This window comes from Leptopilina boulardi, unplaced genomic scaffold, assembly GCF_019393585.1.
Source record: "Leptopilina boulardi isolate dan_hultmark-lab unplaced genomic scaffold, ZJU_Lbou_2.1 LbouV2_173, whole genome shotgun sequence".
NCBI classification, from domain to species: Eukaryota; Metazoa; Arthropoda; class Insecta; order Hymenoptera; family Figitidae; genus Leptopilina; species Leptopilina boulardi.
In genome coordinates, this window is record NW_026137722.1 from 105886 (window position 1) to 133426 (window position 27541).

The 27541-nt window shown below is 22.3% G+C and overlaps 1 protein-coding gene and 1 long non-coding RNA gene across 2 annotated transcripts in view; one reads left to right on the forward strand and one right to left on the reverse strand.

Annotated features, from left to right (window-relative positions):
- LOC127277674 (leucine-rich repeat LGI family member 3-like) overlaps positions 1–27541 on the forward strand; it is a 380758-nt gene that overhangs the window by 24048 nt on the left and 329169 nt on the right. The window lies entirely within an intron of this gene.
- LOC127277676 (uncharacterized) lies at positions 3625–23350 on the reverse strand. The gene is made up of 3 exons (XR_007842390.1): positions 23276–23350; positions 10963–11103; positions 3625–4011 (listed from the first exon to the last, which is right to left on the reverse strand). It is a non-coding gene; the product is annotated as an uncharacterized LOC127277676 (long non-coding RNA).

Consider the following 27541-nt stretch of genomic DNA (forward strand, 5'->3'; position numbering starts at 1 on the left):
CTGAAAAACGTAATTAGATAAGAGGCTCAAAATAACAGAAATTAAAATGCTTTTTCATTGTGAAACAAAAATTTTTCGTCGTTTTTTATGTTTTACTCAACTCAATTTAAAGCCTTGATTGGTAACTGTTAAATTTATTTAGTTTTCATATTTTTATTAATAAATTGAAAAAATTCCACAATTAGAATAAAATTAAATAACAATGAAATAAAAAGTAAATAAAAATATGAATGAATTATTTCTTTAAAAGAATTTTTTAAAGAATTTATTGGTTTCAGTCAAAATATCTTGAAAGGTCCCGGCAAACCTAAGATGTCAAATTTAATTTTTGTATACTTTAAATTAAATTTATCAAAAGATAATAATTGGTCTGACTCTTGATCTTATGCTTTTCTAATAAACGAATAATTATTTAAAAAAAAAAGTTATACGAATGAAATTAGTTTTGAATATGATCCTCTTATAAGATATAGGAAATTTTTTTATAAAATCGTATACCTCTATCAAAAATGTTATCAAGAAACGTCTACGTACGATCGATACAGTACTAAAGAATAAGCACAAATCTTTGGACCAAGTTATTTTGATGTAAATTGTTACAGTTTGTCATTTACTTTTGTTTGATGTTAAGCATACAAATATTTTTATTTTTAGCGTCTCATAGCACACGTTAATACCTTTTAGAAATTTTGATATTTTTTATATAAATTTATTACAGAACCAGTTAGTACGATCGCAATTAAATTCCTTCCAAACTATTTATCAAACCAAAAAAAAATAGGATAGATTTTTTTTGGTTAAATGTTTTATTCCACTTCAAATTTTTGTTTCTTTTTATAAATTCTCAATATAATAAATGTTTAATTTATTTTTTATTTTTACTGATGATTTTTTTTTAATAATTTTTACTACAAAAATATTTTTATCATTTTAAAGTTTACAATTTAATAGTTATTTGAAAATGATTCTTAAAAAATGTCTCATTTATTCATAAAATACATTTTTTTGTATGTAGCTAAATATTTTTATTAATAAATTGAAAAAATTCCACAATTAGAATAAAATTAAATAACAATGAAAAATTTTTACATATGAATCTATGAAAATTTATTGACTTTTGTTTGATTCACTTTTGTTCAGCTTTCGCTTGCAATTTTTCTGTCAGTAATATTGTCATTTTTCTGTCATCAGTTCACAAGTCATTAATTGAATTGATTTGTAGTACATTTATCAACAATTATAGACAAAATGCTACTAGCAAGATGCTCGGTAAATCAAAGAAAAATTATGTTACGTTTTATGATGGAGCATAAAGATTTAGCAAGCGGAAAAGTAAAACATGGAAGTGATTACAAGGGAAAAATGGTGACGTAACTTTCTATTCCAAATAAACAAATAATTATTTGAAATTAAAATTAATTTTACTTCTTAAAGTTATTTAAATTATATTGCTTTAATAGTACAACTTTTGATTCAACAATTTTTATAAAATTTTAAATAAAAAGGTAAAATAAAAAATACAATAAAAATTATGGAAAAAATGTTGGGTGATATAAAATATTTTTATTCTTGAAAATTCTAGGATGATTTGTGGGATGACCTTACGAAATTATTAAATGCAGCTGAAAAAGATGTGCAAAAATCAAGTGCATTATGGAAAAAAGTAAATATTTGAAATGCTAACCCCTTCAATATTAATGAATAATTTTTTCCAATTTCTTCAAATTTATTACAATTTTTTTTTAGTTTCAATTTTTTTAAGTTTCAATCTTTTAAAATTAATTTTCAATTTTTTTCAAATACAATTTCAAATATATTACATTTTTTCAGAATTAATTTTTTACATTCAAATTAAAATTTTCAAAACTTTTTAAAATCTTCTATTATATTAAGTTAACAAATTTCGAAAAACGACACCGACCCCGTGACCTCGACACCGTCCTTGAAAAATCTATTTTCAATTATTTTCAAATAAATCAAAATACTTTGCATATATGCTGTTAGAAAATCTTACAAACTATTTTTATGTAACATCTTTTTGCAATTTTAACCCGAAAAAGGGTTATTTTGCAATTTTTTAAGAATTTTTTAATTTTTTCAATTTTTTATTATTTATTGTTGTTTTTTCAAATTTTAGTTAGTAACCTATAATATTGTGTCTAATTTTAAGTGTCATTAAAATCAAATGTTTTTAACTTAATAATTTTAACATTTCTTAATTTAAAACGAAACATCTTCTATTATATTAAGTTAACAAATTTCGAAAAACGACACCGACCCCGTGACCTCGACACCGTCCTTGAAAAATCTATTTTCAATTATTTTCAAATAAATCAAAATACTTTGCATATATGCTGTTAGAAAATCTTACAAACTATTTTTATGTAACATCTTTTTGCAATTTTAACCCGAAAAAGGGTTATTTTGCAATTTTTTAAGAATTTTTTGATTTTTTCAATTTTTTATTATTATTTTTTATTATTTATTGTAGTTTTTTCAATTTTTAGTTAGTAACCTATAATATTGTGTCTAATTTTAAGTGTCATTAAAATCAAATGTTTTTAACTTAATAATTTTAACATTTCTTAATTTAAAACGAAACATCTTCTATTATATTAAGTTAACAAATTTCGAAAAACGACACCAACCCCGTGACCTCGACACCGTCCTTGAAAAATTTATTTTCAATTATTTCCAAATAAATCAAAATACTTTGCATATATGCTGTTAGAAAATCTTACAAACTATTTTTATGTAACATCTTTTTTCAATTTTAACCCGAAAAAGGGTTATTTTGCAATTTTAACCCGAAAAAGGGTTATTTTGCAATTTTTTTAGAATTTTTTGATTTTTTCAATTTTTTATTATTATTTTTTATTATTTATTGTTGTTTTTTCAATTTTTAGTTAGTAACCTATGATATTGTGTCTAATTTTAAGTGTCATTAAAATCAAATGTTTTTAACTTAATAATTTTAACATTTCTTAATTTAAAACGAAACATCTTCTATTATATTAAGTTAACAAATTTCGAAAAACGACACCGACCCCGTGACCTCGACACCGTCCTTGAAAAATCTATTTTCAATTATTTTCAAATAAATCAAAATACTTTGCATATATGCTGTTAGAAAATCTTACAAACTATTTTTATGTCACATCTTTTTTCAATTATAACCCGAAAAAGGGTTATTTTGCAATTTTTTAAGAATTTTTTGATTTTTTCAATTTTTTATTATTATTTTTTATTATTTATTGTTGTTTTTTCAATTTTTAGTTAGTAACCTATAATATTGTGTCTAATTTTAAGTGTCATTAAAATCAAATGTTTTTAACTTAATAATTTTATCATTTCTTAATTTAAAATGAAACATCTTCTATTATATTAAGTTAACAAATTTCGAAAAACGACACCGACCCCGTGACCTCGACACCGTCCTTGAAAAATCTATTTTCAATTATTTTCAAATAAATCAAAATACTTTGCATATATGCTGTTAGAAAATCTTACAAACTATTTTTATGTAACATCTTTTTGCAATTTTAACCCGAAAAAGGGTTATTTTGCAATTTTTTAAGAATTTTTTAATTTTTTCAATTTTTTATTATTTATTGTTGTTTTTTCAAATTTTAGTTAGTAACCTATAATATTGTGTCTAATTTTAAGTGTCATTAAAATCAAATGTTTTTAACTTAATAATTTTAACATTTCTTAATTTAAAACGAAACATCTTCTATTATATTAAGTTAACAAATTTCGAAAAACGACACCGACCCCGTGACCTCGACACCGTCCTTGAAAAATCTATTTTCAATTATTTTCAAATAAATCAAAATACTTTGCATATATGCTGTTAGAAAATCTTACAAACTATTTTTATGTAACATCTTTTTGCAATTTTAACCCGAAAAAGGGTTATTTTGCAATTTTTTAAGAATTTTTTGATTTTTTCAATTTTTTATTATTATTTTTTATTATTTATTGTAGTTTTTTCAATTTTTAGTTAGTAACCTATAATATTGTGTCTAATTTTAAGTGTCATTAAAATCAAATGTTTTTAATTTAATAATTTTAACATTTCTTAATTTAAAACGAAACATCTTCTATTATATTAAGTTAACAAATTTCGAAAAACGACACCGACCCCGTGACCTCGACACCGTCCTTGAAAAATCTATTTTCAATTATTTTCAAATAAATCAAAATACTTTGCATATATGCTGTTAGAAAATCTTACAAACTATTTTTATGTAACATCTTTTTGCAATTTTAACCCGAAAAAGGGTTATTTTCAATTTTTTAAGAATTTTTTGATTTTTTCAATTTTTTATTATTATTTTTTATTATTTATTGTAGTTTTTTCAATTTTTAGTTAGTAACCTATAATATTGTGTCTTATTTTAAGTGTCATTAAAATCAAATGTTTTTAACTTAATAATTTTAACATTTCTTAATTTAAAACGAAACATCTTCTATTATATTAAGTTAACAAATTTCGAAAAACGACACCGACCCCGTGACCTCGACACCGTCCTTGAAAAATCTATTTTCAATTATTTTCAAATAAATCAAAATACTTTGCATATATGCTGTTAGAAAATCTTACAAACTATTTTTATGTAACATCTTTTTGCAATTTTAACCCGAAAAAGGGTTATTTTGCAATTTTTTAAGAATTTTTTAATTTTTTCAATTTTTTATTATTTATTGTTGTTTTTTCAAATTTTAGTTAGTAACCTATAATATTGTGTCTAATTTTAAGTGTCATTAAAATCAAATGTTTTTAACTTAATAATTTTAACATTTCTTAATTTAAAACGAAACATCTTCTATTATATTAAGTTAACAAATTTCGAAAAACGACACCGACCCCGTGACCTCGACACCGTCCTTGAAAAATCTATTTTCAATTATTTTCAAATAAATCAAAATACTTTGCATATATGCTGTTAGAAAATCTTACAAACTATTTTTATGTAACATCTTTTTGCAATTTTAACCCGAAAAAGGGTTATTTTGCAATTTTTTAAGAATTTTTTGATTTTTTCAATTTTTTATTATTATTTTTTATTATTTATTGTAGTTTTTTCAATTTTTAGTTAGTAACCTATAATATTGTGTCTAATTTTAAGTGTCATTAAAATCAAATGTTTTTAACTTAATAATTTTAACATTTCTTAATTTAAAACGAAACATCTTCTATTATATTAAGTTAACAAATTTCGAAAAACGACACCGACCCCGTGACCTCGACACCGTCCTTGAAAAATTTATTTTCAATTATTTCCAAATAAATCAAAATACTTTGCATATATGCTGTTAGAAAATCTTACAAACTATTTTTATGTAACATCTTTTTTCAATTTTAACCCGAAAAAGGGTTATTTTGCAATTTTTTAAGAATTTTTTGATTTTTTCAATTTTTTATTATTATTTTTTATTATTTATTGTTGTTTTTTCAATTTTTAGTTAGTAACCTATAATATTGTGTCTAATTTTAAGTGTCATTAAAATCAAATGTTTTTAACTTAATAATTTTATCATTTCTTAATTTAAAATGAAACATCTTCTATTATATTAAGTTAACAAATTTCGAAAAACGACACCGACCCCGTGACCTCGACACCGTCCTTGAAAAATCTATTTTCAATTATTTTCAAATAAATCAAAATACTTTGCATATATGCTGTTAGAAAATCTTACAAACTATTTTTATGTAACATCTTTTTGCAATTTTAACCCGAAAAAGGGTTATTTTGCAATTTTTTAAGAATTTTTTAATTTTTTCAATTTTTTATTATTTATTGTTGTTTTTTCAAATTTTAGTTAGTAACCTATAATATTGTGTCTTATTTTAAGTGTCATTAAAATCAAATGTTTTTAACTTAATAATTTTAACATTTCTTAATTTAAAACGAAACATCTTCTATTATATTAAGTTAACAAATTTCGAAAAACGACACCGACCCCGTGACCTCGACACCGTCCTTGAAAAATCTATTTTCAATTATTTTCAAATAAATCAAAATACTTTGCATATATGCTGTTAGAAAATCTTACAAACTATTTTTATGTAACATCTTTTTGCAATTTTAACCCGAAAAAGGGTTATTTTGCAATTTTTTAAGAATTTTTTGATTTTTTCAATTTTTTATTATTATTTTTTATTATTTATTGTAGTTTTTTCAATTTTTAGTTAGTAACCTATAATATTGTGTCTAATTTTAAGTGTCATTAAAATCAAATGTTTTTAACTTAATAATTTTAACATTTCTTAATTTAAAACGAAACATCTTCTATTATATTAAGTTAACAAATTTCGAAAAACGACACCGACCCCGTGACCTCGACACCGTCCTTGAAAAATCTATTTTCAATTATTTTCAAATAAATCAAAATACTTTGCATATATGCTGTTAGAAAATCTTACAAACTATTTTTATGTAACATCTTTTTGCATTTTTAACCCGAAAAAGGGTTATTTTGCAATTTTTTTAGAATTTTTTGATTTTTTCAATTTTTTATTATTATTTTTTATTATTTATTGTTGTTTTTTCAATTTTTAGTTAGTAACCTATGATATTGTGTCTAATTTTAAGTGTCATTAAAATCAAATGTTTTTAACTTAATAATTTTATCATTTCTTAATTTAAAATGAAACATCTTCTATTATATTAAGTTAACAAATTTCGAAAAACGACACCGACCCCGTGACCTCGACACCGTCCTTGAAAAATCTATTTTCAATTATTTTCAAATAAATCAAAATACTTTGCATATATGCTGTTAGAAAATCTTACAAACTATTTTTATGTCACATCTTTTTTCAATTATAACCCGAAAAAGGGTTATTTTGCAATTTTTTAAGAATTTTTTGATTTTTTCAATTTTTTATTATTATTTTTTATTATTTATTGTTGTTTTTTCAATTTTTAGTTAGTAACCTATAATATTGTGTCTAATTTTAAGTGTCATTAAAATCAAATGTTTTTAACTTAATAATTTTATCATTTCTTAATTTAAAATGAAACATCTTCTATTATATTAAGTTAACAAATTTCGAAAAACGACACCGACCCCGTGACCTCGACACCGTCCTTGAAAAATCTATTTTCAATTATTTTCAAATAAATCAAAATACTTTGCATATATGCTGTTAGAAAATCTTACAAACTATTTTTATGTAACATCTTTTTGCAATTTTAACCCGAAAAAGGGTTATTTTGCAATTTTTTAAGAATTTTTTAATTTTTTCAATTTTTTATTATTTATTGTTGTTTTTTCAAATTTTAGTTAGTAACCTATAATATTGTGTCTTATTTTAAGTGTCATTAAAATCAAATGTTTTTAACTTAATAATTTTAACATTTCTTAATTTAAAACGAAACATCTTCTATTATATTAAGTTAACAAATTTCGAAAAACGACACCGACCCCGTGACCTCGACACCGTCCTTGAAAAATCTATTTTCAATTATTTTCAAATAAATCAAAATACTTTGCATATATGCTGTTAGAAAATCTTACAAACTATTTTTATGTAACATCTTTTTGCAATTTTAACCCGAAAAAGGGTTATTTTGCAATTTTTTTAGAATTTTTTGATTTTTTCAATTTTTTATTATTATTTTTTATTATTTATTGTTGTTTTTTCAATTTTTAGTTAGTAACCTATGATATTGTGTCTAATTTTAAGTGTCATTAAAATCAAATGTTTTTAACTTAATAATTTTATCATTTCTTAATTTAAAATGAAACATCTTCTATTATATTAAGTTAACAAATTTCGAAAAACGACACCGACCCCGTGACCTCGACACCGTCCTTGAAAAATCTATTTTCAATTATTTTCAAATAAATCAAAATACTTTGCATATATGCTGTTAGAAAATCTTACAAACTATTTTTATGTAACATCTTTTTTCAATTTTAACCCGAAAAAGGGTTATTTTGCAATTTTTTAAGAATTTTTTGATTTTTTCAATTTTTTATTATTATTTTTTATTATTTATTGTTGTTTTTTCAATTTTTAGTTAGTAACCTATAATATTGTGTCTAATTTTAAGTGTCATTAAAATCAAATGTTTTTAACTTAATAATTTTATCATTTCTTAATTTAAAATGAAACATCTTCTATTATATTAAGTTAACAAATTTCGAAAAACGACACCGACCCCGTGACCTCGACACCGTCCTTGAAAAATCTATTTTCAATTATTTTCAAATAAATCAAAATACTTTGCATATATGCTGTTAGAAAATCTTACAAACTATTTTTATGTAACATCTTTTTGCAATTTTAACCCGAAAAAGGGTTATTTTGCAATTTTTTAAGAATTTTTTAATTTTTTCAATTTTTTATTATTTATTGTTGTTTTTTCAAATTTTAGTTAGTAACCTATAATATTGTGTCTAATTTTAAGTGTCATTAAAATCAAATGTTTTTAACTTAATAATTTTAACATTTCTTAATTTAAAACGAAACATCTTCTATTATATTAAGTTAACAAATTTCGAAAAACGACACCGACCCCGTGACCTCGACACCGTCCTTGAAAAATCTATTTTCAATTATTTTCAAATAAATCAAAATACTTTGCATATATGCTGTTAGAAAATCTTACAAACTATTTTTATGTAACATCTATTTGCAATTTTAACCCGAAAAAGGGTTATTTTGCAATTTTTTAAGAATTTTTTGATTTTTTCAATTTTTTATTATTATTTTTTATTATTTATTGTAGTTTTTTCAATTTTTAGTTAGTAACCTATAATATTGTGTCTAATTTTAAGTGTCATTAAAATCAAATGTTTTTAACTTAATAATTTTAACATTTCTTAATTTAAAACGAAACATCTTCTATTATATTAAGTTAACAAATTTCGAAAAACGACACCGACCCCGTGACCTCGACACCGTCCTTGAAAAATCTATTTTCAATTATTTTCAAATAAATCAAAATACTTTGCATATATGCTGTTAGAAAATCTTACAAACTATTTTTATGTAACATCTTTTTGCAATTTTAACCCGAAAAAGGGTTATTTTGCAATTTTTTAAGAATTTTTTAATTTTTTCAATTTTTTATTATTTATTGTTGTTTTTTCAAATTTTAGTTAGTAACCTATAATATTGTGTCTAATTTTAAGTGTCATTAAAATCAAATGTTTTTAACTTAATAATTTTAACATTTCTTAATTTAAAACGAAACATCTTCTATTATATTAAGTTAACAAATTTCGAAAAACGACACCGACCCCGTGACCTCGACACCGTCCTTGAAAAATCTATTTTCAATTATTTTCAAATAAATCAAAATACTTTGCATATATGCTGTTAGAAAATCTTACAAACTATTTTTATGTAACATCTTTTTGCAATTTTAACCCGAAAAAGGGTTATTTTGCAATTTTTTAAGAATTTTTTGATTTTTTCAATTTTTTATTATTATTTTTTATTATTTATTGTAGTTTTTTCAATTTTTAGTTAGTAACCTATAATATTGTGTCTAATTTTAAGTGTCATTAAAATCAAATGTTTTTAACTTAATAATTTTAACATTTCTTAATTTAAAACGAAACATCTTCTATTATATTAAGTTAACAAATTTCGAAAAACGACACCGACCCCGTGACCTCGACACCGTCCTTGAAAAATCTATTTTCAATTATTTTCAAATAAATCAAAATACTTTGCATATATGCTGTTAGAAAATCTTACAAACTATTTTTATGTAACATCTTTTTGCAATTTTAACCCGAAAAAGGGTTATTTTGCAATTTTTTAAGAATTTTTTAATTTTTTCAATTTTTTATTATTTATTGTTGTTTTTTCAAATTTTAGTTAGTAACCTATAATATTGTGTCTTATTTTAAGTGTCATTAAAATCAAATGTTTTTAACTTAATAATTTTAACATTTCTTAATTTAAAACGAAACATCTTCTATTATATTAAGTTAACAAATTTCGAAAAACGACACCGACCCCGTGACCTCGACACCGTCCTTGAAAAATCTATTTTCAATTATTTTCAAATAAATCAAAATACTTTGCATATATGCTGTTAGAAAATCTTACAAACTATTTTTATGTAACATCTTTTTGCAATTTTAACCCGAAAAAGGGTTATTTTGCAATTTTTTAAGAATTTTTTGATTTTTTCAATTTTTTATTATTATTTTTTATTATTTATTGTAGTTTTTTCAATTTTTAGTTAGTAACCTATAATATTGTGTCTAATTTTAAGTGTCATTAAAATCAAATGTTTTTAACTTAATAATTTTAACATTTCTTAATTTAAAACGAAACATCTTCTATTATATTAAGTTAACAAATTTCGAAAAACGACACCGACCCCGTGACCTCGACACCGTCCTTGAAAAATCTATTTTCAATTATTTTCAAATAAATCAAAATACTTTGCATATATGCTGTTAGAAAATCTTACAAACTATTTTTATGTAACATCTTTTTGCAATTTTAACCCGAAAAAGGGTTATTTTGCAATTTTTTAAGAATTTTTTGATTTTTTCAATTTTTTATTATTATTTTTTATTATTTATTGTTGTTTTTTCAATTTTTAGTTAGTAACCTATAATATTGTGTCTAATTTTAAGTGTCATTAAAATCAAATGTTTTTAACTTAATAATTTTAACATTTCTTAATTTAAAACGAAACATCTTCTATTATATTAAGTTAACAAATTTCGAAAAACGACACCGACCCCGTGACCTCGACACCGTCCTTGAAAAATCTATTTTCAATTATTTTCAAATAAATCAAAATACTTTGCATATATGCTGTTAGAAAATCTTACAAACTATTTTTATGTAACATCTTTTTGCAATTTTAACCCGAAAAAGGGTTATTTTGCAATTTTTTAAGAATTTTTTAATTTTTTCAATTTTTTATTATTATTTTTTATTATTTATTGTAGTTTTTTCAATTTTTAGTTAGTAACCTATAATATTGTGTCTAATTTTAAGTGTCATTAAAATCAAATGTTTTTAACTTAATAATTTTAACATTTCTTAATTTAAAACGAAACATCTTCTATTATATTAAGTTAACAAATTTCGAAAAACGACACCGACCCCGTGACCTCGACACCGTCCTTGAAAAATCTATTTTCAATTATTTTCAAATAAATCAAAATACTTTGCATATATGCTGTTAGAAAATCTTACAAACTATTTTTATGTAACATCTTTTTGCAATTTTAACCCGAAAAAGGGTTATTTTGCAATTTTTTAAGAATTTTTTGATTTTTTCAATTTTTTATTATTATTTTTTATTATTTATTGTAGTTTTTTCAATTTTTAGTTAGTAACCTATAATATTGTGTCTTATTTTAAGTGTCATTAAAATCAAATGTTTTTAACTTAATAATTTTAACATTTCTTAATTTAAAACGAAACATCTTCTATTATATTAAGTTAACAAATTTCGAAAAACGACACCGACCCCGTGACCTCGACACCGTCCTTGAAAAATCTATTTTCAATTATTTTCAAATAAATCAAAATACTTTGCATATATGCTGTTAGAAAATCTTACAAACTATTTTTATGTAACATCTTTTTGCAATTTTAACCCGAAAAAGGGTTATTTTGCAATTTTTTAAGAATTTTTTAATTTTTTCAATTTTTTATTATTTATTGTTGTTTTTTCAAATTTTAGTTAGTAACCTATAATATTGTGTCTTATTTTAAGTGTCATTAAAATCAAATGTTTTTAACTTAATAATTTTAACATTTCTTAATTTAAAACGAAACATCTTCTATTATATTAAGTTAACAAATTTCGAAAAACGACACCGACCCCGTGACCTCGACACCGTCCTTGAAAAATCTATTTTCAATTATTTTCAAATAAATCAAAATACTTTGCATATATGCTGTTAGAAAATCTTACAAACTATTTTTATGTAACATCTTTTTGCAATTTTAACCCGAAAAAGGGTTATTTTGCAATTTTTTAAGAATTTTTTGATTTTTTCAATTTTTTATTATTATTTTTTATTATTTATTGTAGTTTTTTCAATTTTTAGTTAGTAACCTATAATATTGTGTCTAATTTTAAGTGTCATTAAAATCAAATGTTTTTAACTTAATAATTTTAACATTTCTTAATTTAAAACGAAACATCTTCTATTATATTAAGTTAACAAATTTCGAAAAACGACACCGACCCCGTGACCTCGACACCGTCCTTGAAAAATCTATTTTCAATTATTTTCAAATAAATCAAAATACTTTGCATATATGCTGTTAGAAAATCTTACAAACTATTTTTATGTAACATCTTTTTGCAATTTTAACCCGAAAAAGGGTTATTTTCAATTTTTTAAGAATTTTTTGATTTTTTCAATTTTTTATTATTATTTTTTATTATTTATTGTAGTTTTTTCAATTTTTAGTTAGTAACCTATAATATTGTGTCTTATTTTAAGTGTCATTAAAATCAAATGTTTTTAACTTAATAATTTTAACATTTCTTAATTTAAAACGAAACATCTTCTATTATATTAAGTTAACAAATTTCGAAAAACGACACCGACCCCGTGACCTCGACACCGTCCTTGAAAAATCTATTTTCAATTATTTTCAAATAAATCAAAATACTTTGCATATATGCTGTTAGAAAATCTTACAAACTATTTTTATGTAACATCTTTTTGCAATTTTAACCCGAAAAAGGGTTATTTTGCAATTTTTTAAGAATTTTTTAATTTTTTCAATTTTTTATTATTTATTGTTGTTTTTTCAAATTTTAGTTAGTAACCTATAATATTGTGTTTAATTTTAAGTGTCATTAAAATCAAATGTTTTTAACTTAATAATTTTAACATTTCTTAATTTAAAACGAAACATCTTCTATTATATTAAGTTAACAAATTTCGAAAAACGACACCGACCCCGTGACCTCGACACCGTCCTTGAAAAATCTATTTTCAATTATTTTCAAATAAATCAAAATACTTTGCATATATGCTGTTAGAAAATCTTACAAACTATTTTTATGTAACATCTTTTTGCAATTTTAACCCGAAAAAGGGTTATTTTGCAATTTTTTAAGAATTTTTTAATTTTTTCAATTTTTTATTATTTATTGTTGTTTTTTCAAATTTTAGTTAGTAACCTATAATATTGTGTCTAATTTTAAGTGTCATTAAAATCAAATGTTTTTAACTTAATAATTTTAACATTTCTTAATTTAAAACGAAACATCTTCTATTATATTAAGTTAACAAATTTCGAAAAACGACACCGACCCCGTGACCTCGACACCGTCCTTGAAAAATCTATTTTCAATTATTTTCAAATAAATCAAAATACTTTGCATATATGCTGTTAGAAAATCTTACAAACTATTTTTATGTAACATCTTTTTGCAATTTTAACCCGAAAAAGGGTTATTTTCAATTTTTTAAGAATTTTTTGATTTTTTCAATTTTTTATTATTATTTTTTATTATTTATTGTAGTTTTTTCAATTTTTAGTTAGTAACCTATAATATTGTGTCTTATTTTAAGTGTCATTAAAATCAAATGTTTTTAACTTAATAATTTTAACATTTCTTAATTTAAAACGAAACATCTTCTATTATATTAAGTTAACAAATTTCGAAAAACGACACCGACCCCGTGACCTCGACACCGTCCTTGAAAAATCTATTTTCAATTATTTTCAAATAAATCAAAATACTTTGCATATATGCTGTTAGAAAATCTTACAAACTATTTTTATGTAACATCTTTTTGCAATTTTAACCCGAAAAAGGGTTATTTTGCAATTTTTTAAGAATTTTTTAATTTTTTCAATTTTTTATTATTTATTGTTGTTTTTTCAAATTTTAGTTAGTAACCTATAATATTGTGTCTAATTTTAAGTGTCATTAAAATCAAATGTTTTTAACTTAATAATTTTAACATTTCTTAATTTAAAACGAAACATCTTCTATTATATTAAGTTAACAAATTTCGAAAAACGACACCGACCCCGTGACCTCGACACCGTCCTTGAAAAATCTATTTTCAATTATTTTCAAATAAATCAAAATACTTTGCATATATGCTGTTAGAAAATCTTACAAACTATTTTTATGTAACATCTTTTTGCAATTTTAACCCGAAAAAGGGTTATTTTGCAATTTTTTAAGAATTTTTTGATTTTTTCAATTTTTTATTATTATTTTTTATTATTTATTGTAGTTTTTTCAATTTTTAGTTAGTAACCTATAATATTGTGTCTAATTTTAAGTGTCATTAAAATCAAATGTTTTTAACTTAATAATTTTAACATTTCTTAATTTAAAACGAAACATCTTCTATTATATTAAGTTAACAAATTTCGAAAAACGACACCGACCCCGTGACCTCGACACCGTCCTTGAAAAATCTATTTTCAATTATTTTCAAATAAATCAAAATACTTTGCATATATGCTGTTAGAAAATCTTACAAACTATTTTTATGTAACATCTTTTTGCAATTTTAACCCGAAAAAGGGTTATTTTGCAATTTTTTAAGAATTTTTTGATTTTTTCAATTTTTTATTATTATTTTTTATTATTTATTGTAGTTTTTTCAATTTTTAGTTAGTAACCTATAATATTGTGTCTAATTTTAAGTGTCATTAAAATCAAATGTTTTTAACTTAATAATTTTAACATTTCTTAATTTAAAACGAAACATCTTCTATTATATTAAGTTAACAAATTTCGAAAAACGACACCGACCCCGTGACCTCGACACCGTCCTTGAAAAATCTATTTTCAATTATTTTCAAATAAATCAAAATACTTTGCATATATGCTGTTAGAAAATCTTACAAACTATTTTTATGTAACATCTTTTTGCAATTTTAACCCGAAAAAGGGTTATTTTCAATTTTTTAAGAATTTTTTGATTTTTTCAATTTTTTATTATTATTTTTTATTATTTATTGTAGTTTTTTCAATTTTTAGTTAGTAACCTATAATATTGTGTCTTATTTTAAGTGTCATTAAAATCAAATGTTTTTAACTTAATAATTTTAACATTTCTTAATTTAAAACGAAACATCTTCTATTATATTAAGTTAACAAATTTCGAAAAACGACACCGACCCCGTGACCTCGACACCGTCCTTGAAAAATCTATTTTCAATTATTTTCAAATAAATCAAAATACTTTGCATATATGCTGTTAGAAAATCTTACAAACTATTTTTATGTAACATCTTTTTGCAATTTTAACCCGAAAATGGGTTATTTTGCAATTTTTTAAGAATTTTTTAATTTTTTCAATTTTTTATTATTTATTGTTGTTTTTTCAAATTTTAGTTAGTAACCTATAATATTGTGTCTAATTTTAAGTGTCATTAAAATCAAATGTTTTTAACTTAATAATTTTAACATTTCTTAATTTAAAACGAAACATCTTCTATTATATTAAGTTAACAAATTTCGAAAAACGACACCGACCCCGTGACCTCGACACCGTCCTTGAAAAATCTATTTTCAATTATTTCCAAATAAATCAAAATACTTTGCATATATGCTGTTAGAAAATCTTACAAACTATTTTTATGTAACATCTTTTTTCAATTTTAACCCGAAAAAGGGTTATTTTGCAATTTTTTAAGAATTTTTTGATTTTTTCAATTTTTTATTATTATTTTTTATTATTTATTGTTGTTTTTTCAATTTTTAGTTAGTAACCTATAATATTGTGTCTTATTTTAAGTGTCATTAAAATCAAATGTTTTTAACTTAATAATTTTAACATTTCTTAATTTAAAACGAAACATCTTCTATTATATTAAGTTAACAAATTTCGAAAAACGACACCGACCCCGTGACCTCGACACCGTCCTTGAAAAATCTATTTTCAATTATTTTCAAATAAATCAAAATACTTTGCATATATGCTGTTAGAAAATCTTACAAACTATTTTTATGTAACATCTTTTTGCAATTTTAACCCGAAAAAGGGTTATTTTCAATTTTTTAAGAATTTTTTGATTTTTTCAATTTTTTATTATTATTTTTTATTATTTATTGTAGTTTTTTCAATTTTTAGTTAGTAACCTATAATATTGTGTCTTATTTTAAGTGTCATTAAAATCAAATGTTTTTAACTTAATAATTTTAACATTTCTTAATTTAAAACGAAACATCTTCTATTATATTAAGTTAACAAATTTCGAAAAACGACACCGACCCCGTGACCTCGACACCGTCCTTGAAAAATCTATTTTCAATTATTTTCAAATAAATCAAAATACTTTGCATATATGCTGTTAGAAAATCTTACAAACTATTTTTATGTAACATCTTTTTGCAATTTTAACCCGAAAAAGGGTTATTTTGCAATTTTTTAAGAATTTTTTAATTTTTTCAATTTTTTATTATTTATTGTTGTTTTTTCAAATTTTAGTTAGTAACCTATAATATTGTGTCTAATTTTAAGTGTCATTAAAATCAAATGTTTTTAACTTAATAATTTTAACATTTCTTAATTTAAAACGAAACATCTTCTATTATATTAAGTTAACAAATTTCGAAAAACGACACCGACCCCGTGACCTCGACACCGTCCTTGAAAAATCTATTTTCAATTATTTTCAAATAAATCAAAATACTTTGCATATATGCTGTTAGAAAATCTTACAAACTATTTTTATGTAACATCTTTTTGCAATTTTAACCCGAAAAAGGGTTATTTTCAATTTTTTAAGAATTTTTTGATTTTTTCAATTTTTTATTATTATTTTTTATTATTTATTGTAGTTTTTTCAATTTTTAGTTAGTAACCTATAATATTGTGTCTTATTTTAAGTGTCATTAAAATCAAATGTTTTTAACTTAATAATTTTAACATTTCTTAATTTAAAACGAAACATCTTCTATTATATTAAGTTAACAAATTTCGAAAAACGACACCGACCCCGTGACCTCGACACCGTCCTTGAAAAATCTATTTTCAATTATTTTCAAATAAATCAAAATACTTTGCATATATGCTGTTAGAAAATCTTACAAACTATTTTTATGTAACATCTTTTTGCAATTTTAACCCGAAAAAGGGTTATTTTGCAATTTTTTAAGAATTTTTTGATTTTTTCAATTTTTTATTATTATTTTTTATTATTTATTGTAGTTTTTTCAATTTTTAGTTAGTAACCTATAATATTGTGTCTAATTTTAAGTGTCATTAAAATCAAATGTTTTTAACTTAATAATTTTATCATTTCTTAATTTAAAATGAAACATCTTCTATTATATTAAGTTAACAAATTTCGAAAAACGACACCGACCCCGTGACCTCGACACCGTCCTTGAAAAATCTATTTTCAATTATTTTCAAATAAATCAAAATACTTTGCATATATGCTGTTAGAAAATCTTACAAACTATTTTTATGTAACATCTTTTTGCAATTTTAACCCGAAAAAGGGTTATTTTGCAATTTTTTAAGAATTTTTTAATTTTTTCAATTTTTTATTATTTATTGTTGTTTTTTCAAATTTTAGTTAGTAACCTATAATATTGTGTCTTATTTTAAGTGTCATTAAAATCAAATGTTTTTAACTTAATAATTTTAACATTTCTTAATTTAAAACGAAACATCTTCTATTATATTAAGTTAACAAATTTCGAAAAACGACACCGACCCCGTGACCTCGACACCGTCCTTGAAAAATCTATTTTCAATTATTTTCAAATAAATCAAAATACTTTGCATATATGCTGTTAGAAAATCTTACAAACTATTTTTATGTAACATCTTTTTGCAATTTTAACCCGAAAAAGGGTTATTTTGCAATTTTTTAAGAATTTTTTGATTTTTTCAATTTTTTATTATTATTTTTTATTATTTATTGTAGTTTTTTCAATTTTTAGTTAGTAACCTATAATATTGTGTCTAATTTTAAGTGTCATTAAAATCAAATGTTTTTAACTTAATAATTTTAACATTTCTTAATTTAAAACGAAACATCTTCTATTATATTAAGTTAACAAATTTCGAAAAACGACACCGACCCCGTGACCTCGACACCGTCCTTGAAAAATCTATTTTCAATTATTTTCAAATAAATCAAAATACTTTGCATATATGCTGTTAGAAAATCTTACAAACTATTTTTATGTAACATCTTTTTGCAATTTTAACCCGAAAAAGGGTTATTTTCAATTTTTTAAGAATTTTTTGATTTTTTCAATTTTTTATTATTATTTTTTATTATTTATTGTAGTTTTTTCAATTTTTAGTTAGTAACCTATAATATTGTGTCTTATTTTAAGTGTCATTAAAATCAAATGTTTTTAACTTAATAATTTTAACATTTCTTAATTTAAAACGAAACATCTTCTATTATATTAAGTTAACAAATTTCGAAAAACGACACCGACCCCGTGACCTCGACACCGTCCTTGAAAAATCTATTTTCAATTATTTTCAAATAAATCAAAATACTTTGCATATATGCTGTTAGAAAATCTTACAAACTATTTTTATGTAACATCTTTTTGCAATTTTAACCCGAAAAAGGGTTATTTTGCAATTTTTTAAGAATTTTTTGATTTTTTCAATTTTTTATTATTATTTTTTATTATTTATTGTAGTTTTTTCAATTTTTAGTTAGTAACCTATAATATTGTGTCTAATTTTAAGTGTCATTAAAATCAAATGTTTTTAACTTAATAATTTTAACATTTCTTAATTTAAAACGAAACATCTTCTATTATATTAAGTTAACAAATTTCGAAAAACGACACCGACCCCGTGACCTCGACACCGTCCTTGAAAAATTTATTTTCAATTATTTCCAAATAAATCAAAATACTTTGCATATATGCTGTTAGAAAATCTTACAAACTATTTTTATGTAACATCTTTTTTCAATTTTAACCCGAAAAAGGGTTATTTTGCAATTTTAACCCGAAAAAGGGTTATTTTGCAATTTTTTTAGAATTTTTTGATTTTTTCAATTTTTTATTATTATTTTTTATTATTTATTGTTGTTTTTTCAATTTTTAGTTAGTAACCTATGATATTGTGTCTAATTTTAAGTGTCATTAAAATCAAATGTTTTTAACTTAATAATTTTATCATTTCTTAATTTAAAATGAAACATCTTCTATTATATTAAGTTAACAAATTTCGAAAAACGACACCGACCCCGTGACCTCGACACCGTCCTTGAAAAATCTATTTTCAATTATTTTCAAATAAATCAAAATACTTTGCATATATGCTGTTAGAAAATCTTACAAACTATTTTTATGTAACATCTTTTTGCAATTTTAACCCGAAAAAGGGTTATTTTGCAATTTTTTAAGAATTTTTTGATTTTTTCAATTTTTTATTATTATTTTTTATTATTTATTGTAGTTTTTTCAATTTTTAGTTAGTAACCTATAATATTGTGTCTTCTTTTAGGTGTCATTAAAATCAAATGTTTTTAACTTAATAATTTTAACATTTCTTAATTTAAAACGAAACATCTTCTATTATATTAAGTTAACAAATTTCGAAAAACGACACCGACCCCGTGACCTCGACACCGTCCTTGAAAAATCTATTTTCAATTATTTTCAAATAAATCAAAATACTTTGCATATATGCTGTTAGAAAATCTTACAAACTATTTTTATGTAACATCTTTTTGCAATTTTAACCCGAAAAAGGGTTATTTTGCAATTTTTAAAGAATTTTTTAATTTTTTCAATTTTTTATTATTTATTGTTGTTTTTTCAAATTTTAGTTAGTAACCTATAATATTGTATTTAATTTTAAGTGTCATTAAAATCAAATGTTTTTAACTTAATAATTTTAACATTTCTTAATTTAAAACGAAACATCTTCTATTATATTAAGTTAACAAATTTCGAAAAACGACACCGACCCCGTGACCTCGACACCGTCCTTGAAAAATCTATTTTCAATTATTTTCAAATAAATCAAAATACTTTGCATATATGCTGTTAGAAAATCTTACAAACTATTTTTATGTAACATCTTTTTGCAATTTTAACCCGAAAAAGGGTTATTTTGCAATTTTTTAAGAATTTTTTGATTTTTTCAATTTTTTATTATTATTTTTTATTATTTATTGTAGTTTTTTCAATTTTTAGTTAGTAACCTATAATATTGTGTCTAATTTTAAGTGTCATTAAAATCAAATGTTTTTAACTTAATAATTTTAACATTTCTTAATTTAAAACGAAACATCTTCTATTATATTAAGTTAACAAATTTCGAAAAACGACACCGACCCCGTGACCTTGACACCGTCCTTGAAAAATTTATTTTCAATTATTTCCAAATAAATCAAAATACTTTGCATATATGCTGTTAGAAAATCTTACAAACTATTTTTATGTAACATCTTTTTGCAATTTTAACCCGAAAAAGGGTTATTTTCAATTTTTTAAGAATTTTTTGATTTTTTCAATTTTTTATTATTATTTTTTATTATTTATTGTAGTTTTTTCAATTTTTAGTTAGTAACCTATAATATTGTGTCTTATTTTAAGTGTCATTAAAATCAAATGTTTTTAACTTAATAATTTTAACATTTCTTAATTTAAAACGAAACATCTTCTATTATATTAAGTTAACAAATTTCGAAAAACGACACCGACCCCGTGACCTCGACACCGTCCTTGAAAAATCTATTTTCAATTATTTTCAAATAAATCAAAATACTTTGCATATATGCTGTTAGAAAATCTTACAAACTATTTTTATGTAACATCTTTTTGCAATTTTAACCCGAAAAAGGGTTATTTTGCAATTTTTTAAGAATTTTTTAATTTTTTCAATTTTTTATTATTTATTGTTGTTTTTTCAAATTTTAGTTAGTAACCTATAATATTGTGTTTAATTTTAAGTGTCATTAAAATCAAATGTTTTTAACTTAATAATTTTAACATTTCTTAATTTAAAACGAAACATCTTCTATTATATTAAGTTAACAAATTTCGAAAAACGACACCGACCCCGTGACCTCGACACCGTCCTTGAAAAATCTATTTTCAATTATTTTCAAATAAATCAAAATACTTTGCATATATGCTGTTAGAAAATCTTACAAACTATTTTTATGTAACATCTTTTTGCAATTTTAACCCGAAAAAGGGTTATTTTGCAATTTTTTAAGAATTTTTTGATTTTTTCAATTTTTTATTATTATTTTTTATTATTTATTGTAGTTTTTTCAATTTTTAGTTAGTAACCTATAATATTGTGTCTAATTTTAAGTGTCATTAAAATCAAATGTTTTTAACTTAATAATTTTAACATTTCTTAATTTAAAACGAAACATCTTCTATTATATTAAGTTAACAAATTTTGAAAAACGACACCGACCCCGTGACCTCGACACCGTCCTTGAAAAATTTATTTTCAATTATTTCCAAATAAATCAAAATACTTTGCATATATGCTGTTAGAAAATCTTACAAACTATTTTTATGTAACATCTTTTTTCAATTTTAACCCGAAAAAGGGTTATTTTGCAATTTTAACCCGAAAAAGGGTTATTTTGCAATTTTTTTAGAATTTTTTGATTTTTTCAATTTTTTATTATTATTTTTTATTATTTATTGTTGTTTTTTCAATTTTTAGTTAGTAACCTATGATATTGTGTCTAATTTTAAGTGTCATTAAAATCAAATGTTTTTAACTTAATAATTTTATCATTTCTTAATTTAAAATGAAACATCTTCTATTATATTAAGTTAACAAATTTCGAAAAACGACACCGACCCCGTGACCTCGACACCGTCCTTGAAAAATCTATTTTCAATTATTTTCAAATAAATCAAAATACTTTGCATATATGCTGTTAGAAAATCTTACAAACTATTTTTATGTAACATCTTTTTGCAATTTTAACCCGAAAAAGGGTTATTTTGCAATTTTTTAAGAATTTTTTGATTTTTTCAATTTTTTATTATTATTTTTTATTATTTATTGTAGTTTTTTCAATTTTTAGTTAGTAACCTATAATATTGTGTCTAATTTTAAGTGTCATTAAAATCAAATGTTTTTAACTTAATAATTTTAACATTTCTTAATTTAAAACGAAACATCTTCTATTATATTAAGTTAACAAATTTTGAAAAACGACACTGACCCCGTGACCTCGACACCGTCCTTGAAAAATTTATTTTCAATTATTTCCAAATAAATCAAAATACTTTGCATATATGCTGTTAGAAAATCTTACAAACTATTTTTATGTAACATCTTTTTTCAATTTTAACCCGAAAAAGGGTTATTTTGCAATTTTAACCCGAAAAAGGGTTATTTTGCAATTTTTTTAGAATTTTTTGATTTTTTCAATTTTTTATTATTATTTTTTATTATTTATTGTTGTTTTTTCAATTTTTAGTTAGTAACCTATGATATTGTGTCTAATTTTAAGTGTCATTAAAATCAAATGTTTTTAACTTAATAATTTTATCATTTCTTAATTTAAAATGAAACATCTTCTATTATATTAAGTTAACAAATTTCGAAAAACGACACCGACCCCGTGACCTCGACACCGTCCTTGAAAAATCTATTTTCAATTATTTTCAAATAAATCAAAATACTTTGCATATATGCTGTTAGAAAATCTTACAAACTATTTTTATGTAACATCTTTTTGCAATTTTAACCCGAAAAAGGGTTATTTTCAATTTTTTAAGAATTTTTTGATTTTTTCAATTTTTTATTATTATTTTTTATTATTTATTGTAGTTTTTTCAATTTTTAGTTAGTAACCTATAATATTGTGTCTTATTTTAAGTGTCATTAAAATCAAATGTTTTTAACTTAATAATTTTAACATTTCTTAATTTAAAACGAAACATCTTCTATTATATTAAGTTAACAAATTTCGAAAAACGACACCGACCCCGTGACCTCGACACCGTCCTTGAAAAATCTATTTTCAATTATTTTCAAATAAATCAAAATACTTTGCATATATGCTGTTAGAAAATCTTACAAACTATTTTTATGTAACATCTTTTTTCAATTTTAACCCGAAAAAGGGTTATTTTGCAATTTTTTAAGAATTTTTTGATTTTTTCAATTTTTTATTATTATTTTTTATTATTTATTGTAGTTTTTTCAATTTTTAGTTAGTAACCTATAATATTGTGTCTTATTGTAAGTGTCATTAAAATCAAATTTTTTTAACTTAATAATTTTAACATTTCTTAATTTAAAACGAAACATCTTCTATTATATTAAGTTAACAAATTTCGAAAAACGACACCGACCCCGTGACCTCGACACTGTCCTTGAAAAATCTATTTTCAATTATTTTCAAATAAATCAAAATACTTTGCATATATGCTGTTAGAAAATCTTACAAACTATTTTTTTTTTATAAGTCCAAAAAAATTAGGGACTTAGAAAAATATTGATTTTTTTATTTTTAATACTTAATTTTCATTTACAATAATGTAAAGTTATAATATGTTTTAACTTATTTATGGCATCCATTCTGCAATTTTCGTAAGTTGTTTTATTTCTTATTAATTTTTAAATTAATTTTTTATAATTTAGTTTTATATGAGTGATGTAATTCGTGGCAAAATTACAATCTCATTTTTATAATTTCGCGTTATTACTTGTGCATGAATAGAAAAACTACCCATTTTAATAACTTTTAGTCTTGTTCCATTACAAAGACCTCTTTCTAAATTAATATTCCTTAAAAGTATCACAATTGCACCAATCTTTAATATTAATTTGTGAGGAGGAAGTCCATTTGGAGTTAAACTATTTAATACTTCAATTGGTATTAAGTTAGTTATTGTGTCACACTTTTCATCTTCTTCAGATGAATCTTTACTTAAATATTCTCTAGGTTCACCTGTCATTCGTTTAACAACATCATTATTTAATTCAAATACATCATTATTCCGGAGATCTAGTAATATATGTAAAATCAAACAAGAATCTCTTTATAACGGTTTACTATAGATAATAAAAATAAAAACCGATATTTTAAAAAGTATTTCGATTTATTACGAATATTTTTCTCAAAAATTTACAAAATCTACATGTGTTTGTGGGACAATTTACATCAATATAATATAATATAATATAATTTAAGATAAAAAAAATATATTATAATATAATATAATTAATATTGTTGTCATAATTATAATAAAAAAAATCTAATATTTAACAATTGTCATTTCATCCTTCAATGAAACTGATCAAAATTAAGATAAATTTTATACAATATTAATAAGATATTAATTTAAAATATAAATTATATATATAATATACATAAACTACAATAAGTAAACAACAATAAGTACAATTTTAACCGAGCGTGCGTTAGCGTGCGAGAAATACATCGCTAGTTTTAAATTAAATTCACAATTTTTAAATAGTCTGTTATTTTTAGTTTTGCTATATATTTAAAATCGGAATAAACAAAAGAAAAAATTATAAATTTTTTCAACTCGTTTTTCAATTTTAAACAAGCTGAATTAAAGGAATGACATTTCTAAATGCTAAATTTTTAAACTCATTAATATAAAAATTACTAAATAATTTATAATTTTATATTTTCTATAATTTTACTATGTATATTTCTTTTGATTTGATTATTTTTAAAAAATCTAATCTTTATTATAATTATCATCATTTATTTATTTTCTTATTTTATTCGATTTTTTAAATTAATTGATTTAGAAAGTGTTATTAATTAGGAAAATAATAAATGCATTTAATTATCATTGATTTATAAAAAATTTTCAATTTGCATTAATGATTTATAAAAAATAGTCATGGAATGATTGGAAAATCTACACCACCCAAAAAGTAGATGCTATAAATGATCAAGAGGAAAAAGGAGAACGCAAAACAAAAAAATTATCAGATTTGGAAAAAATACTATTGGATAATTTCATTCCGAATGTAAAGTTTGGTACTGATATTAAGGAAGGAGGTTTTGGTAACACATCGAAAAAAGATTTATTTGCTGGAAAAACGAAGAAGGTTATTCTATTATATTTTTTGACCAGTAAATTCTATTTCAATCCATATCAATTGAAAACGAACACATTTTGCTTGCTTTTGATTTAAAATCAATAAAATTTCTGCATTTTTATATTGTCAAAGAAAAATATTCTTTTTAATTTTTTTTAAATTTAAAAATATATTTGTTTATTAAAAAATTAAAAAAAATTGTATTTTAAAAAATTATTTAGGTGTATTTTTGTTCATTTTTATTATTTATTTTATCATTATATTTATTAGTTTATTATTTTTACTAATTTATTATATATATATATAAAATGATTTCAATCAAAATAATTTTAATATTACCCAATAATTTGTTTCACCTTATGATTTTAGTTTTAAATTCTCTAAAAATATTGAAGAACTTGTTTTTAAGTGTATATAGATTGTTATGTTTTAAATTCAACTTAATTTTAAATATAATATAGGAGCAAATAAATGAAAAGAAAAGGATCGATGAACGTAGAAATGACGAAGAAAAAATTGAAGTCAAGGATTTGGATTATCTGATTCAAAAAAGTGATTTAATGAACTTTAGCGTGAAAAATGGTGAGCGCAAAGTGTTTAATAAATAATATTAGTTGAGAAGATAGGAAATTTAATGCAAATAAAATATTTCTGGAACGATTATAAATATGGAAATAAAGATCCTAAGACATTTGATAAGAGTTATTGAGAAACAATTATTAAAAGCAGCAACTTAACTGTATAAGGTATAAAAATATTTTCATTTGTAGAAATCGCTTTAACTGATTCTGAGGAAGAAGAAGTTGAAGAAGAGGATAGTCATGATTATAAAAACACTGATAGTAATTATGATGATGAAGAAAAAGTGGATGTGAAAAAAGAAAAGGAAGATAAAAGAAAAGTTGAAAAAGAAAAACCTCTGACAATAAGAAAGAAATCTGGTGAAATTGTCAAAGAAACTATAGGAGAGAAAAAGAATCGATATTTCAAAGAATTTGAAAAAGAATTTGGAAACTCAGAGAAACCGAAAATTGGGTAGGAAATGAAACAAACAAAAGCATCAAAAGTTGATTACGGTATAAAAATAATTTTAAAATTACTGTAACCAAAAATAGTATTTTGGAAAATTAAAAAACGGGGTACCTGTTTGTGATTCTCAGTTTACAGAGAATAAGATAAACAAAATAATTCCATGCACCCTCAGAATTCTTCTTTGAATTTTTACTTTACAAAACTATTTATCAAAAAAAAGGTAATTGTAATTTACTTATGCAGCTTTTCGTAAAAGAAAATTGATTTTTTTCATTAAATTAAATAGAGAGGACTTATTGGAAAGAAAAAGAAACAGAGAGGAAATTTCAATTTACAAACAGAAAAAATTAAAAATACTAACAGAGCATTATAAATTTATTCAAGACGTAGAAATGAAAAAACTATTTGTTATGCAAGAAATTAGAGATAATTTAAAAAAATAAAATCTAAAACCTAAGACAAGAATTCAAGAATATTGTACGCAGAAAAAATTCGTTAAAATTTCGTTTACAGTCCATGTTTTTTTTAATCAGTTTGCAAATATTATGTTTACAAAAATTGTATTCCAAAAGCAATAAAAAAACTTTTAATTTATAATAAAAATCAGTTTTATGTAATTGGAAAAAAATAAAAAGTAATTTTGTTTACTTACAAAGCAAAACCTAAGGAATTTGTAATTTCTGTGCATATCTAGAAACTTTTAAATAGGATATAGTCAAAATTATTACAAAAGGCGTGAAATGAGAAAGTTGGAAATAGAAAGTGAGAAAGTGGATAGTGATAAAGGAGAAAAATGAAAAAGTGAAAAAGTTAGAAAATGGAAAGTGGAAAATAGGATGTGAGAAAGTGGAAAGTGAAAAATGGGAAGTAGAAAGTGAGAAAATGGAAATGTAAAAAAGTGAGAAATTTGGAAGTGGGAAATGGGAAAGTAGAAAAATGAGAAAGTGGGAAGTGAAAAATGGGAAGTGAGAAAGTGGAAATATTAAAAGTAGGATGTGGGAAGTAGAAAGTGAGAACGTGGAAATGTAAAAAAGTAAGAAATTTGGAAGTGGGAAATGGGAAAGTGAAAAAGTGGGAAATTAGGAAATGGGAAAGTGGGAAGTGGAAAATGGGAAGTGAGAAAGTGAAAAAGTGAGAAACTGAGAAAGTGGAAATATTAAAAGGTGGGAAAGTAGGATTTGTGAAGTAGAAAGTGAGAAAGTAGAAATGTGAGGAAGTGGGAAATGGGAAAGTGGAAAGTGAAAAATATGAAGTGGAAAAGTGAGAAAGTGGAAAGTGGATAATGAGAAAGTAAAAAAGTGGGAAAGTAGGAAGTGGGAAGTAGAAAAAGAAAAAGTGGACAGTGAGAAATTGAAAATGTGAAAAAGTAAGAAAGTAGGAAGTTGGAAGTGAGATGAGGGAAAGTGGGAAGTGGGAAGTGAGATGTGGGTAAGTGGGAAGTGAGATATGAAAAAGTGGGATGTGGGAAGTGAGATGTGGGTAAGTGGGAAGTGAGATGTGGGAAAGTGGGATG